Genomic DNA, 17,223 nt, shown 5'->3' with positions numbered 1-17,223 from the left:
TCGTCACTGTTAGCTCCAGGACTGGAATGGGTGAGCTCCACCCTATTTGCACATTGATAAATGGTGACCGTTATGTGACGTGTACCCCTCTGACCCAGATGCGATCAAAGCCAAATGACAAGGCCAACTCTGCTTCAATAGACAATAGGCCATTGCATTATACCAGATGCAATGGCGCACACAAATTTCCTCCACAACCTTGTAATTCATTTATTGGCATCACCTCTGATCCTCCTATCCCAAATCATGGAATGTTCTAGACACGACTCCCCCCTTATCTCCTTTGCACCCCAGGTTCCCAGCGATCACGTGACTGGGACACCATGATTGAGTCTGAATTTTGAGGATTTATTTGCTTTTGGTTGTGTGTCTACTTGTAATTCATATGGGATGACCGGTCTTTGGGGAGGGCAGTAGTGCTCTAAATCTCCACCTTGCACATTGATAGCAGGAAACCTCATGCCCTGCTCCCATGAATCTGTGCTTCAAAGGGCACATCCCTACCAACTATCCTCACAGCTCACATTCCGTTCCCACCGTATTCGTGCTCTGCAGCTGGATAATTGAACACTTATCTGTGCACTGCGCATGCCTCTGACCTTTGTTTTTCGGAGCTGAGCTACAAAGAACCACAGCTCCACTTCCAGGCCTGAGTCCTATTCTATTCAGACTAGGTCCTAACTTCCAATACGCGATACTCCTGCCATGTTACAGCTAACCTTGCTCCTACCACAATACCTATCTGACTCCATCTTCCACCTGTTTGAGCTCTTCCTGCACACCTCACAAACCATAACTAAGGATACGACTACTAAACACAGGGTCTATACAGCTTACATACCTATACCGCTGCAACCGCAACAGTAGTACATTTGGTGCTCTTTCTGTGTTGCTATATGTGAACATCAAATATGTGCCAAACCTAACTAATGACAATACACCTGCGTTTTACTGCACAAACTCCGGCCTTGTCCCACAGTCTTTTTTGTGCTAATAGTTTTTCTCAATCTGAACCTTTGTGCCTGGCTGGGATTCTGTAGATGCATCCCAACACGTACCTGACATCAACGAACATGCCAGATTGTCTTACTGCAGTCATGACTCCCCAAGCCAATAACATTTTGAGGAAGCATGTCACTAACACAGGTTCTTAAAGGAACACAACTTGCCAATAATTATAGATGGCATACCAACCAGAATTGTCTTTCTGACAGTAAGCTCACTGAGTGGCAAATATGAACAGACAGGTGGAAGGTGGAGAGGTATGGGAGTATAGAGGAGTTAAGGTGTGAGATGTAGGTGGTCAGAACGTAAAACTGGGATGTGACAAAGGAAACGAGACAGGGATGGGAAGGAAGAATTTGCATCCACAGAAAAAAAGGCTGCAGAACAGTTTGTAAAATATATTGTGGGCACACCACCAGCACACTAGAAGAATTCTATAACAGTTGAATATTATTTCTTTGAAAATGTATCCATGTAAAAGAAAAACAGAAGAGGTTACAAGGGTACATACATACAACAGTGTTCCATTTTTACAAGAGAATTTGTGCTTTGTTAACAACCGGAAAGAGCAGTAAAAGCTCATGAAACCAGTAACAGTTGTGAATGTGCATGAAATAAAAGATGTGAGTAGCACTGCATTATGAAAACAAAAACAAAAGCTGTTCATGTTAATGTGACTCATTGTACCTGTCCTGGATGTTTTTGCTAGCAATGCTTTACACCTTGGGAGACGTGCACACGTTATGAGGACAACTAAAGTAGAAGTCCCCGAATGCCAAGGGGTGTTGGTTAAAAAGCAAAGACTGACTCAAGGGCGCTCAATTTGCAGCTTTATTTGTCCACTGCCAATGCTCTCTTCATAATGAGGTAGTTTGATGTTGCTGGAAAAGAAGATGTACCTACACATTTAGAAGTTAAATCTAGCACAGCTCAATTAAGCACTAATTCACACACAGGTTGTCTACCTGCAAGCTGCATTCACCTACATTTAGCCAGAAGCTTCGTGCCCTAATACGAATTGTGGCTAATGGACATTTTTAGGTCAGTTGATACGGATTTTCTTAAGTTGCTTCTTCAGCTGTTGAGTGAACTCTTGAAATATTTATTTAAGAACTAAAACACTGAATTCTCAACAAAAGAGGAAGGGAGAAAGTCTATAAAAACATCAAGCATTTGCTTTTGATGCATAACTGAAAGTCTTAAAATGTTTTGAACAAATGGCATACATCTATGGAAAATAAAACATGTATGTTCTGGAAAACAATATCAGTCATTTATCCGCAAATAGACTTTAAAAAGAATGGCTAGAGCCACTACATTTGTCTTTTTTTATACTTTAAAAGTCCTTTTACCTGAGATTTTTCAGAACACAGGAATGATGAACTCTAATTGATTATGGGCTGTGAATCAAAATAGCCTTTTTAAAATAAAATTGGAATTGTCCTTTCACGGTTCTGCACTTGACCAGGTTGTTCATAATTGAGATAAGGAAATATGTGAGGACACAATGACAATGGGCGAGAGATCTCCTCCTATCAAGTATGTGTCCCATGGTTGTCTGCTTAATTGGCATCAAACGGTAAACTCATTGATGTAATATGGGATGGCTGCTTCCTCAAATTGTATGTCACTAGTATGCTTGTATATACACACGACGGAAATATTGCTTCTTTGAAGAGTAGGGTTGCTTAGCTATGCTTTCCTTCTTGCTTAGTATGACCCTATTTCCTGTCAATGAAGACACTGGGGACCAGGGATGGACAGGCCTATAGGGAGCACTGGAGATTTCCCAGTACGCCTCTGCACCATGGGCCTCTCCTGTGCTGTGACCTATTTTATTTCCAAATGTTCTCATAGGAAAAGGGTTGGGCTTGCTGTAAATGTGCAATATGGGGCCACATTGAACATTATTTCCAGGTCTCTTTTGGTTCCCAGTGCACTCCTGCGTGGGACCCTTAACCAAAAGGTTCATGTCAATGCCAAGAATGTTGTGGTGCATGACTTCCACTCAGGAATTTAAATAATGTATGACAATTGTAAAAATTACTATTATTATTATTACTATTATTGTGATTAATAATAATCATGTTATTGATAATACTAGCAAGTATAATTACTGTTATTATGTACTAAAATGCTAAAATGTGCTCACTTTTATATAGATTGTGCCACCTAACATTTTGCTTTGTTCAGTAAGAAAAAAAAAGTCTGAGTAGATCTCACATTTCTTCCCAGAGGTAATTTACATTTAAGTTATATTGCAAAAGAAATGTCCATGTCACTCTTATTAAATTAACTTAAAAAAGTAATTACCCCTTTAGTAACAGGTAATAAGAAATACAATTGTCAAGATGCCTTCAACCCTATTCAGTGTGTCTCCAGCTGGAAACTCCAGAACCACAAGGGGCCTTATTTGAAAGCACCTACTTGTGCTAGGAGACAATGCGACACCAGCAGCTACTTGAAAGAACTGAGACTGAAGAGGCTATTAGGAACTGATGGAGTGCCAATCTACTCTGAAGACCTTACTTTGCGCTTTGACCACCAGCAGTCCTTTCTCCTTTCATAGGCAGATTTTCTCCTAAAAACATGGTCACCTTGAATGTCCTGCAGTCCTTGGCCTGATATTAAGAATTGATGATCAAACACCAAAAGGATAACACGAATAACTCTTTCCAGGTAGTTCATTACCTTCTGGTAAAGACATTCTGGAGTTTCAAAACATAATTGGAGTGCCTGTCTCCTCAAGCGTTAAGTGAAATTCAGGCGGGGGTTCTCCCCATGTGTCTGAGAGCTAGAGATGGAATGGCTATATGTCTTCCATATGCTGCATGTGAGTGGGACAAACTGCGCTTTTATATTTTCTATATTTATAATGAAAAGAAAGTGAGTAATATGTTGTTATAAAATAATTGGAAGTGTGTTGCAAATGTGTCTATTCTCTGGAGAATAATTCATAATTACAGTGGGGTTAGCTGTGGAGCCTTTTGATGTTCTGAGTTATTTTAGCCTTCCTCCAGCATACGTTTTCTTCACTGTAATTTGGGGGTTCCCGCAGACACCATGAGGGGTCCACACAAGCCCAATATGCTGCACATCAGTGCTCTACACTGACAGGACACTTTTGCTAAGCCTAACTCACGAGAAATGATTAATTTATTATCGAAAAAATTTCTAAAGTGCAACTTCACCCAAGAGGCCGTTGTGTGCTGTTCAAAATCAATTGCAAACATCCTACAGTCAGGCTCAAACGACCATGACGTGTTGGTCTTTCGAGACTTCAAAAAAATTTAAAATAACAAGACATACAATTACAAGCATTGATACAACTATCAAAGAGGGTTGTTAACACCCCTACTCCGATCCATCCTGAGAAGCACAGCAGAGCAGCAGCAAACACAAACTAGGCAGATCAATGACGGAAAAGCGGGCTTGTGAGTAGAGTAGCATCGCCACTCCGGCAAAGGATAGCAAATGCATTGCAGTTCCAGGCCCGGCTCCAGGAATTTTCATCTGGGCGGGCCAAGTTTGTGATCAGGGGGGCCAACATTTCCTTGGGTGTGGATCTAGGAGTACCCTAAACAAAGTGGTGGCGTTGACCCAGATTTCCCATATCCGTGATCCAGCAAAATATGTCTTCCCAGATCTGCAAAAAATACATTTGCACCCCTCTATATAAAACTGTACATAGCAAAAGAGAAGGAAGGAAAATAGTGTTACAATATCAATCTACCTATCTCCCCTTCCCCTCTGCTCTCCCCTTTATGTTATATCCGATCCTCCTTCACCTTTCACCGTCCAGTCACCTTCCTTCAGCTTCCCTAACCACCATTCCCATTTACCTCTGCTCCAAACTATTCACACCAGCACCCAGCATCCCTTTTCTAGACTGGCATTGGAAAATGGAGGGTGATGCCTCCTCCTCCTCTGAGAGGGCTGAGCAGTGAGGCCCCCAATCTTTGTATCATCTCAGATGGTGTCCGCCCAACAATACACTTTGGCTACTCCCAGCAGGCCCCGGAGGAGATGCTTGTTGTCACTCCATCTTGTTGTGAAAGATAGATCCCCACCCAGAATACTGAAGCAAGGAATAGGAGATTTGGTTTCCTACAAAATTACATTTTTTTCAAACTTTTTTTAAATTTCAAGAACAGAACATACCATGTCCAATCAATACAGGTAGTCTTGTTGATCATAACACATTTTTGAGCACAACAACATATCCTTCAATAACATAGTATACAATCCTCCCTTCACCCACCAATTGCACAACTTCCTCCCCGCCTCCTTTCCAACTGAACCCCTAAAGTAGTCCCATTCTGAATGTCTCCCATCAATGGTTCATGTCCAAAATTACATTTTAAACCCAAAATGTTCTTTTTTGTTCAATTTGTGCAGCATATTTGTATTGAGTTAAGAGTGCAAGGGAGTGCTAGGGGTGTAAGGACTGCATCAGGAGGCAGACAGTGCTGGTTGAGGGATTTGCGGCCTCCTGGTATCGTTCCTTATGGGGCGTGCCCCTGTACATCATTGTCTGGTACATACTGTTTACATACTGGTTATAATATGCAATTGTCGATGATGACTCTTTGTTTGATGTGTTTACTTTGATTTGCTATTGAATGATACAATTGTGTTCAATAAATGTGGCCCAGATATTTTCAAAGTTAGATTTGTGTGTGTCCTAATCTCTGTGCTGCCCATCTATTAAACCATGATCGAGGCATTTTGGAATAGCTTATAATGCGAACGAAATCACTTCTAGGGACACCTAATTTTAACAGGTAAATCATAGTGAAATTAAAAAATATGCCCAGGATCACACACTTTGGTCAAGTGGTAAAGCCATAATTTGAGCCTAGCCTAAAATGTAGATACCTGACCATTCATCTTCCAAGCTCAAGTTGGTACAAATATGTGTTGAAGTTTGGCTTTGAATACCTAAAATAAACCTAAATTGTATACAGATTAATTTAAAAATGCACAAGTCACAAGATAAACCAATCTGACATGTATTCATCATTGTAGAAACATGTTGATGAAAAGATTAAGGGGGGCATTTTGTTTTGAATCCTAAAGTGCCCCAGCAATGGTCACTGCCTTTTTACCTTTTCTCAGCTCTAATCACTTCCTGTAGTAAATAATCTGCCTCTGTGACACGTTAAAAAGGTAAGAACTCACTGGTAGGCCCTGATCAGTTCTGCTGTTTGCATTTGAGGGGAGAGAGTAGAGTAGGGTGGCATTGGCATTTGTCCCTCGTCCAAATGTTAAATCCAGCTCTGATTCACTCTTCAGAAAATATTTAAATACTGCCTTAGTTATAAAAGATGTACACCTTATTTACTTTGCCCACAACATTATAGAAAACGATCTTCTTTTTTGTTATTTTACAGGTGTTCATGTTTCATTTCCATCACTGCCTAAACACCCAGCACCCAGAATTTACATCATACTTTCCAAACAAATCCCACATCACGCATGACATATTCTGTTTGCATGCAAACTCTGTAAAGTCGCTCAAATAGAATGAGGTTATCAAGTCAGTACTTATCAGTTTGAATCATGAAGTAGACTAGGCTTCCAAACAAAGATACATTCTATTTAGGTCGGAGCCCCACTGGTAAGTATGCATGAGAACATCTGAAACTGGTCAATACTTGCCAACCTAGCCTTATCATTTTAGGTAGGGCCTTGTTGCACCAGCTCAGTGAGTTGCAGCTTGATTCCCTAGGCGTAGCAAGCAAGACACCCACATCTGAGCATATACACATTCAACCGATCCTCCCGATCCCCCTAAGCTATCGCCCATAAATAGAAGTATAGAAAGAACCATCTATGGCACATGAACTTACCAACTGAGAGATAGATATGATAGGACGATACCATAGAAAGAACACAGATAGATTGGGATGGAAAGAAAAGGACGATATATAAATAAAACCTTGCCCTACAAACTACACATAGGCAACAATGGACCACTGACAGAAAATAGATAGCAAGGGAGTGGTTTACTGCTAATTTACAGTACCAATACCATAGTGGCAGACAAGAGACGCCCCTTCCTATTACACCAAGTTAAAAAAACAACACAGCTGGGAACATTCCACGTCATCACTCATAACAATTAGACAGACAGGAAAGAAAAGTAGTACATTTGCCTACCTACAGGACAACCGGATACACAGAACAAGATTTATAAGGACTAAGATATATAAGCCACTAACCCCGTGCTCAAATCACTGCATACCTAACTCACATGAAAATCCACACAACCATCTTCTCCCTCAGTAAACCACACGCACTTCACCACACAGCAACAACAAACAAACAAAAAAGAAACCGCACCAACAGCACACAAGGTCTCGCATCGGTCCGATATTCACACCAAAGCTCAGCGCATGGTGAAAACCGAACTGAAGCTACCAACAGCACACCACTTCTCTCACTTTCCTACTCCCTCTTTACCCGACTAACCCACCCCGCCTTCTTGTTTGCAGATCCGGCTGAGCGCCTGGGGACCAATTCCGTTGGTGACGGTGTGCGGTACAAATACCTTTAACATTAACTTAGGGAGACAAACGGAAGCCAACAGCTTGGGCTTTTGATTAGGCATGGATAGGCATTTGCCAGGCACTGCTATAAGGGTACCACCTGGCCATAAAATGGGAACAGCTGGAAAATGGTGCCAATAACTGGGCATATGATGGCATTGGCTGGCAAATGTCTGCTAATACCTATACGCAAGCCAAAACTGCTGGCTTTGTGATTTCTTGTTTAAGACAGGACTTCAGTGCAAGTCACAGAGGGATTGACAAATATATTGCTTATAAAATCAACTGGCTGAAGACAAGAGAATTGTACTACACAGGAGCTCATGTACAGAGGCAATTAAGTAATTAAACACTGAAATTAATGCTTAGATATAACACTGGCAGGCCCTAAACAGCAACACATTTGGTGTTACTTTGTGATAGAGCTTGCTCAAAAAATTCTAGAAAGGTTGGGTTTTGGTGGTGAGGCATTGACATAGCCATGGCTAGTCGTTAGGTGGGTAAATGACCAGATAATCCCATACGATGTGTGTTTCTCCTCACATGTTATTGCCCTCCTATTTGTGTTCCACAGCATGCGTTCTGGTTGTACCTAATAGGTAAAAAGTATCTGAATCAATTAGAACCACCGTCATTGCTCTGGCCAGCCTTCCATACCATTGTTTGCATATCAGCCTTGGCCCTGAAACTAATGTCATAAGTCCTTCCCAAACTGCTAGAGCACACGGCCTAAAATTCATATGGTTGCTTGTGTTCCAGTGCAGATGGAACACAGCGTAGCAATTGAGATTGAACTGCACCTTTTTGTGGCAGCACCAAAAGTCATTTTCTAATGGCTTGTCACCTTCTCTAATCGCACAGACATGCTACAGAATTATGGCATGGAATGTTGCGCAGAGCAACGGTAGTGGTAATGTTTAATTCAAAGCCTTGAATTTATCACTTTTTGATTTTACTACACTCTCCCCTCCAGAATTACATTTCTCTTACTACTAACCTTATCTTTTCACTTATACTCAAGTAGTTAATGCAGCATAATATATACTTTCAATGTAATTTGTAAGGCCCTCCAGTCCGGTGATGCACCTTCTGCAGAAATCTGTATTCAATGCAACCATTTTATTAAGTGTGATGTGAAAAACCACTATATTCCCACCAAAAACAAACATACTTTAAATTACAGAGAATGGTCCTCCATCTCCCCGGTCATTTGTACTTTTATGGCTCTGGGGCATAAATCAGTGTCTAGGGCAAGAAAACAAATCCTGGCCAGGTCTCCTACAATTCAGCCTCTCAGAATGATTTCTCTGAGGTTGCTGCTGAGTGTTTAGAGTGACATTCACACCCCACTCCCTCGGTTACCACCGGTGTATAACACCACTGACATGGCCTCATTTCCAGGGGGAGGGGGGCAGAGGCGGGAGCCAGTTATCGTTTTCCCGTGAAAAGGTTGCACCTCCGTCATTATTTCTCATGGTGATGCACTGGGGGAAATGGTACAGACAGGGTGGGATTGGGGCATAAAATTGTCTCGGCAGCAATGACAAAGTGGTCCACAGGTGCAAATGGCAATTCATTCCTTTTGTGACAGTCTGAGTAGTACTCAAGAGTGAGGTTTTCGATAAAATGTGATGCAAATTTTGCATTTGAAAGAATATTTATTCAGTAACACTGGTCAAAACTATGAGCCGCGTAGTGAAGTAATTTACCAAACTGGCCCACTTTGACCAAAAAATCTGCCCCACACTAGCATTTTGTGTTTTTGGTTCTGGCATTTCCAAAATGCCCTATAGGCCAGTCCGAACCTGCTGATAGAGGGAGTTTCAGTCTCCTGCTCCAGACACAGGCACAGACATCCCTACTGTTACCCAGGGGCGTTGCTAGGGGGGGGCTAAGGTGGCTATAACCCCTGATCATTTGGTTGTAGCCCCGGATAGAATCTCAGGAGCTACAGCCAAAAGACTAGCTAGCCCCCAGTCCCAACAGTTCCGACATCAGCGTAGCCCCGGGTCTTTTCCAGACCTAGCAACTCCCCTGCTGTTACCTAGACGTCTATGGGGCACATGTACACGTCCAAGACATGCCTGCTCTCAGGAGCATCATGTAAGCACGTGCACAAATGCTCCACTTCCAGTTTAATTCACTATTATTAATAAAAAAGGAACATTCAAGCCACGGGCAGAAGGTGACTTTCATTTCTTCCTGGGCTAAAGCGTCTCCCCGGTGCTTAGCTCCAGCACGCCCAGTGTGCTCCTCACTCGGGAAGGGGGGATTCGTGTGTTTATTTTGCCAGATGAGAACGTCTGAAAGACTATAAATTGCAGGACAAGCAGATGTTCAGTTGTATAAACTAAGGCATCCATTTCAATTTATTGATGCAAGAGCTTGACAGTGAGTGGGAGAAAGCCAAGCTCGGCGCTGGCATCTGAAACCCAATAATTCTTAATCTTATTGAGAAAACAGAAGTTATCCTAGGCATGTAATAATTGCAACCTCCAGCGGCGATAAAGATCTGTGCAGCAGATGATCGAGATATCCATTTGTATTAGTGAAGCTGACCTCGCAGAGCGGAAGATTAAACAAGCTGAAAGTGCCATTAGATCACATTCAGTTTCATTCCAAGTCTCCCCGGGGCGCTGGAAATCACCCCCTGCCCCAGATCCCTCCAAAATGTTAAAAGCAAATTGGGTTTCTAACATGAAGGAGGGAACATACTTTCTTTCAGATGTGTCATTTCGTTGCAGTAAAACGCTTCTGAGGATATGCATTTACCTTTTCCAAGGATTAACCTTACAGCATATTGCGATATATTTCAATTTGGCATCTCAGGTTCACTGGGCCCTTGCTGTGCTCTCCTATTCGTATCCTTTTTTTCGTCACAATAGCAGCTATACTGGAAAACAATTACCCAATGTAGATGCTCAGTGATACTTTGGGATCTTTCAAGTAATGGTGTTTTCCGGTAATCATATTTAATAATGTGTTTTCACTTCTAAAAATACAAATACATAGGCACTTTTACAGAATGTATATCTGTTATAGATGACATATATTCTGTGTTTAGCCAGGCAATCAAGGAAGACTGACAACCTCCTAAACAGGGAGCCCATCCACCAAGTGACATATGGTCTTGCCATGAGCACTCAGGCTAGTCTTCACATTCTTTGTGCACTACACCAAGTTCTTGTGACATTTCTCATCTCCTAATATGACAAGTCTTGTGGCACTGCGACCAAGCTTTGGCATCATGTTTGACAGACCACCGCTCACGATTATCTTTCCGTCATCAGAAAGGAGAACTGCACCAATTGCAGGAGGGAACAACAAGTCGAACAGTTGTCTGATGTGTTCATAAGACAAAAAAGCAAGAAGACAAGAGGGATCCTGCAAGACTGCAAGGTACATTATCAGACATTCCTATAACTATAATGTAAATTTTATTCTCCCATGATTGATGGTGTGTGTCGGGGTGGTCAAGGAGGATCCCCATTATTACGAGGTATTTGTGTTGCGCGCACCGTATTGATGACTGGGGGATGGCAGCAAACTTGGGCAATGTTGCAAATCCATATGAATCCAATGGAGTTAATTATGGATGGGATATGTTACTTTTAGTGTTATAATTATTTAGAACATATACATATTAGATCTTCACGCATGTAGAAAGATACACATTTAAAACTACAAATGCAACATGAACACAATCCACACAACGGGATGCTTTGCTCCATGGTTAGCTGCTGCACATGAATTTCAAGTAGCAGGGGCATTATTGACAGAAAGAAGAATGAGTTACCTAGTAAGAATGTCAGCATGCGAACAGGACAAGCTGCAGAGTCCTGCAGGGGAACCAATGTTATCTCGCCCTTTGTATTAAAATCTTTAGAGAGGGTTAGTCATTTCTTTGGTGGTAATAAACATGATGCTCGAGGCCAGAGTATCCAATGGTTAAGTGTTTTTCCAGGTCATCAGAGGCTGTATGTGGCCACATAAATTAAAAGGTCTTTTAGAGGCACCAGGAGTCTGGGGAATTGAGATCGCAATCAGTAGTTCAAAGACGATCCTGTTTATGCAGACCTCCATCTATTTGCTCAAATACGTATGCTGAGCATGTGCAATCACACTTAAAGTTAAAGGCCTAAGACTATTATTGCTACCAACAAATTATGTTTTCAATATCAATGTTTAACCATGTACTGAAGGCATGGCCTTCTACAAACGAATCTTACGAAGAGGCATGTTTTGAATATGATCTGAAGATTACAACAGCCAGGATAAAACTGGCTGACAAAAATGGAAGAATTGGGAAAAGATGTTATTTCTGTCCAATCATATTTGGGGGTGGATTGTAATAAAGTATCTGGGAGTGTTTTATATTGTTGGAAAAAGCATTAAAGATTCCAATTGATGTTGTATTGTTGAGACTTGGGTTAGTTTGGTTCTACAACACGATCGAACTGCTCCCCGTAGCTTTGTACAATAAACTTGCTTTATGCACATCCGTGTACTCGCTTCTTAAGTGGTGGGCCTGTTTTTGGTTAAGGTAATTAAAGGCCCATCCGCACATTTGCGAGCCAGGTAGGAGCCCAGGCATTCCGAGACATTGGGGGTCTTCTGGCCACACCTCTCAGCTGTGGCACCTCACGACGGGGACGTGCACAGTGAAAAAGAGGTCTGCGGATGCAGTATTGGTTAAAGGTCCTTCTGCTCCCTGGAGACGTGGTGCCACAGCTTAGAATGGTTTGATGAAGCACCACATCGAAGCACCTCTGGTTCACTTGAGTACATGTTTGGTGGTGTAATGCAAGGGGGAATTAGGGGTAAAAAAGGGGTTGTTTCTTTGATATAGTTTTTTTTTGTTTATTCTTTTTTGGGGTAAGGGTAGACTTGGAGTGTAGGTCGGAAATTAGTTGAGGTTGCAGAGTTTGGAAAAGTATATTTATTTTGATAAAATGGTTGAAGTCTGTTGAGGTTGAGGTTCTGTGTTGTAAGTCCTTTGCATATCTTTTTTTATCTAGTTTGATATTTTAGAGGTGTGCGGTGGTTCCTTACCCCACATGCCAAGTGTGAAGATTGTCCTGATACCCTTTAGTTAGCTTGTCTGGGTGGCTGGAGCCCTCATCCGAAGGTGGGGTGATATTTTAGGGTAAGTCCAACCGTAGATACCTTTCTGAAGTAGGTCTTGACATTCTTTTGTATTTGCTGTGCAGGCGGAGCCACTCATCTCGATTTTCTTGGTTAGTCGAAGTAGTGAAGGGAAACTTCGTGTAGTCAGGAAAAGAGGGTTTTGTAGTAGAGAAACTCATAATAGTGATGAAGAGACCAAGAGCAGCGGTGCTGTAGTGGAAAGCATTGCGCCCCTCCTATGCTCGAGTGGTGGAAATATCTCGGAAATATTGGCAGGTGAGTGTTTTTCATAAGATGCTGTCTTCTGTGTATGAGTGAGAATTTGAGTAAATAGAGAAGTGAGGTAGTTGTGGTATAGGCGAGTATGGTGAATGAGTGTGAAGTGCAACTAAAGAATTGGGTAAGGGTAAACAGGGAGTTCTTGGGTGACAGTTTTTTCGTGCCACAGGTTTGGCTCGGATATCGGATATTTGTTAAACTTTTTTTTAACTTGGTTTGGAGTATGGAGACTCTGTTGAATCATTTGTGCTATGTGTTTCCCCGGCTATAAGGCAAGAATTTGAAAATATCATATGGAATGGTTGTCGGAGAGTAAAGGGAAAATTATACATTCTTAGCCTACTGAGGATATTTGAGAACATGCCTACCTTTTTCACTTCAAAGCATAAGGGCTTGAATTTTGAAAGCGGTTAAACATCTTGGAATTATGGAGAATGTATGAAAAAAGTGGGAAGGGCCATACTGTCGAAATTGTAAGGGGAGCATCAACAAAGGAAGGTGCAGGAATTTCTTCTGCACCACCCCCCATATGGGTGTTATCCTTTATTGCCCACAGAGGGGTACACAGACCCTGAGATCGTACCACCATTTTCCCCTGCAGCTACTTCAGTGGTTGCAAGACGGACACAAGTAACACCTCCATCAGTTACGATTTCTAAGAACTGGGATTTTGCGGAAAGTGGAAGGATAACTCGGTCAATGGTTAGGGCAGCAGAGAGGTTGAAAAGGGAGAGTGGGAATGGGCAACTCCACCAACTGCTAGGTTAGCAGATAGATTAATGGTGGAGGAGCAAGAAAAAAGAGTGAGCCCGATAGTTAGAAGAGCGGAGGAAGGATAGAAAAAGAGTAACAGATGTGTAAGAATGGGAAAAGATGAAGGAATCACTACGGCTAGCAGAGGACAAGGTAATACTGTTACAACAGCAGAGAGATGAAGAGTGAGAGGAAGTGAGAAGACACGTAAGGGACATAGAAGGAGGAAGGTGGAGACATGGACAGGTTCTTGTTAGAATGGACAACTCAGTTTCCAGAACGGTTGAGGTGGACATGGAGAACAGGGATGCTGCCATGGGTACAAAAGCTGAGCAGGGAGGATGGGAGATGGCACCGTATGTTAGGGCTGATCATGCTTCCATGCCTGTATAAGGGTTAGGGGATATAGTAGCCAGAGTAGATGATGAAGAAGGAGAGGAATGGGATGTTGAGCAAGGAGAGCAGGGTGAAGGCACCCTATCTTCCGCTCCAGTAGCAGCGATAGAAAGTACACCATGGAGCAATCAGACATACCGAGGTATTCGCATAGCTGTAGTAAGTAGTAGGGGAGAGGTGGGGAAAGCCCCAGTAAAAACAGGTATAACTCAGTTTCTGTTGCTCCAGAAGGGTCTGGGACATCGTATTATGTTATGTGGTCACACATGGACTGGAATAACTTGATGAAGACAATTCCTTCACTCACTGCAATGGCAGGGAAGTGGATTTATGCATTGGAGAAGCATACTGCCGGTGTCATGTTGTCCATAGGTAACATGAAGAGCTTGTTTACAGCCCTAATGGGGGAGCGGTCAGACGAGCTTTGGAAGAGATTGAGGTATCCAGGATTTCAGTTGTACACAAATACCCATGATGGAACAGCTTTTAATAATCTTAGGGCACGGATATGGGGGGGCATTGCGGATTAAGTATCCCGATACTCTTGATATCAATTTGATTTTAGCTAAAATTATGAAATTGGATGATGATCCTGCTGCACACATCCAGTTAATTGAGGAGATGTGGAGGGCAGAAATGGGAGAAGCATGGGACAAGAATGTGGCAATTGCTTACCACATGCTGAAGAAGGGACTTCTGAAAGAAGTGAAGCACAATTTAGATAAAGGAGTACGGATGGAGGCCAGGAGTTGGCCAGAAATTCAGGCGCAAATTGTGCACTTTTGCAAGAGAAGGCAGGACCAAAAGAGGGAGAATGTAGTGCACACACAAATAGCTGAGGCTAAGCTTGTTCAAAAGAATTTGGCAAAGATTAGTTTAGAAGGGGCAGTAATTATAAATTCTAGGGCGGAGCAGGGGCAACTGGGACAACAGGGACACAGTGAACCGGGTATGATTGGGTGAATGGGTATGTTACCGGTCCAAGGCCAATGAGAGGGTTTCTGAAGGGCAGAGGAGGATTTCCATGGGGAAGTGAGTCATTTGGCAGGGTCGGAGGAATGCATTCCTGGTTTAATCGACCAACAGGAAATTATGGAGGATTTTGTTGGGTTCAGTGTTGGTCATGTGGATGGTTGGTGTTTGTGTCTCAGGATTGTCTAAAACGGCCACAGTACTTTAACATGGGAGTTCAACAGATGCACACCCGACCTTGCCTTATGCCACAGGATCTGTGCAATTTCAGCAGGAACGGGTTAAATAGAACCCAGCGATTGGGGCTGCACAGACCTTAAGGATCCTTCCAACCATACCAGCACAAGCATCAGTGCAGACATGGGACAAGAATCCTTTACCCCAAGGAACAGTTGCGCACTACACTGGAGCAAGCGTTTTCTCTCCCAGGTGCTAATATTTACCAGGCGAGGGACAGCCCACAGAGATCTCTGATGTGTCCAGTCCTGTCCATTACCACCAATCCAGAAGAGGAACATCAGATAGGTATGCAGGTAGGTGACCAAATATTTTCATTCATGGTTGACACAGGAGCTACCAAGTCTTGTATCAAGGAAGGTGAGTTCCCCTTGTCAGGCAAAACAATGGACACACAGGGATTCTCTGGGGCTGCCTGTCGGGTCCTTATACTGAATAGCTTCATATCAAGGTGGGTAATCAAAATTAATCAGCCCCTTTGTTGTATTGTATGGAAACCCCAGCAAATCTTTTGGGAAAGGACATCCTGAGTAATTTGCAGCTGTCGATTGCCTTGACAGAGGAAGGTACTGTATGCTCGACCCAAGGGTTGTATCCAGTAAGGGAAGGAGCGCATTTTCAGACCTATTGTACCGGCAGTGAGATTAGGGGGGGGTTCCTGTGCATACCGCATTGTTTCTCTATGGGGTGATGGTTTTGTTGAGTTGGGTCCAGGGAATCAGAAATCAGGCATGGTGAGTATTATTTGAGATTTTATTTCAGCCTGATGTGCTGCAGGAAGTAATGCCAGGCGCCATTGTTACAATTTTCTTAGAGGTCATAGTGATTAAGAAGAACAGGGTGGTTCGCTCAGGTACAGATGAGAAAGGCGTAGAGTTGCGCACAGTTCTGTGCATCGATCCCACCTTATCGCTAAGGGACGTGTCTGATGGGCAAATGTTCGAAGACACTGAAGATACAGGAGAGATGGTCTTTGAAATTGGGGTGCCTTGCCAGATAGCAATATAGCAAAGGGAAGTATCACAGACCATGCTCATCAGTAAGAATACATTGTACCATGTACCTGTATGGACACACAGCCCTGCAACACCATCTACACCAGCGCTGCCGAGCAGCGAGGACAGCGCGCTGCAGGGGCAGCTAGACGCCGCCTCCTCACTCGAGCCGCGCACAGCCGATCAGCTGTTGCTGATGCAGTTCCCTCGACGCGGGACCTGCAATCCCCTGTGGCTCCCATCTAGGCCACATACCACGACCCATCCACCCCAGCATTCGACACCAGGAGCCGTCGCCGTGGTCCCAGAACCCTAAGATGGCCGCCGCAGTACGGAGCCTTCTTTTGTTTATTTTGGTTGCCTAGCAACCTTCCGTGCTCCCTGCTCATAGGCAGCTACGTGAGCCGGAGGCGGAAGCCGGCCCACCTCGCCTAAGGCACTCCGAGCCCAAGGCACACTTCCTGTCTGCACCTGTCCGCGCCGGCAGCACAGCGCGTGACTCTGCTCCGCTATCCAACTTCTCGCAACACACCTCGCCCCCATCGGAGTCGGATCTATCCACACCAGAGGCTCCACGAAAATCAGCCACCCACCACACTTCAGCCAAACATCGTCCGGCAGATGCAAACAGGCATCTGCTCACTTGCCACTTGACTGGACCCCTGATCGCCGAGGCAGCACAAAGGATAATTAAAGGTACTCTAAGGTGCACCCGCTTACCAGACTTACACCCCAGCCGCGCCATGTGCTTCACCTGTAACAGCTCTTAACGCATACCATATTCCCGCTAACTGTGTTATTATCCACTGTTCCGCATATACTGGTATTTTAACCTGCATGCATACCTAGTAACTGTATGCTTCTTCCATTGGTTCAGCCTCCACTAACTACGGTCCAACGTTAACTCT

General features: G+C 43.4%; 1 long non-coding RNA gene across 1 annotated transcript in view; it reads right to left on the bottom strand.

Moving 5' to 3' along the window:
- Positions 1-17,223, bottom strand: part of LOC138526591 (uncharacterized) — a 403,874-nt gene that overhangs the window by 341,670 nt on the left and 44,981 nt on the right. The window lies entirely within an intron of this gene.

The sequence above is a fragment of the Ambystoma mexicanum genome, chromosome 7p (assembly GCF_040938575.1).
Source record: "Ambystoma mexicanum isolate Mex_15411 chromosome 7p, UKY_AmexF1_1, whole genome shotgun sequence".
NCBI lineage: Eukaryota > Metazoa > Chordata > Amphibia > Caudata > Ambystomatidae > Ambystoma > Ambystoma mexicanum.
Note: the sequence above shows the minus strand (reverse complement) of the source record. Positions and strands in the feature narration are given on the sequence as shown.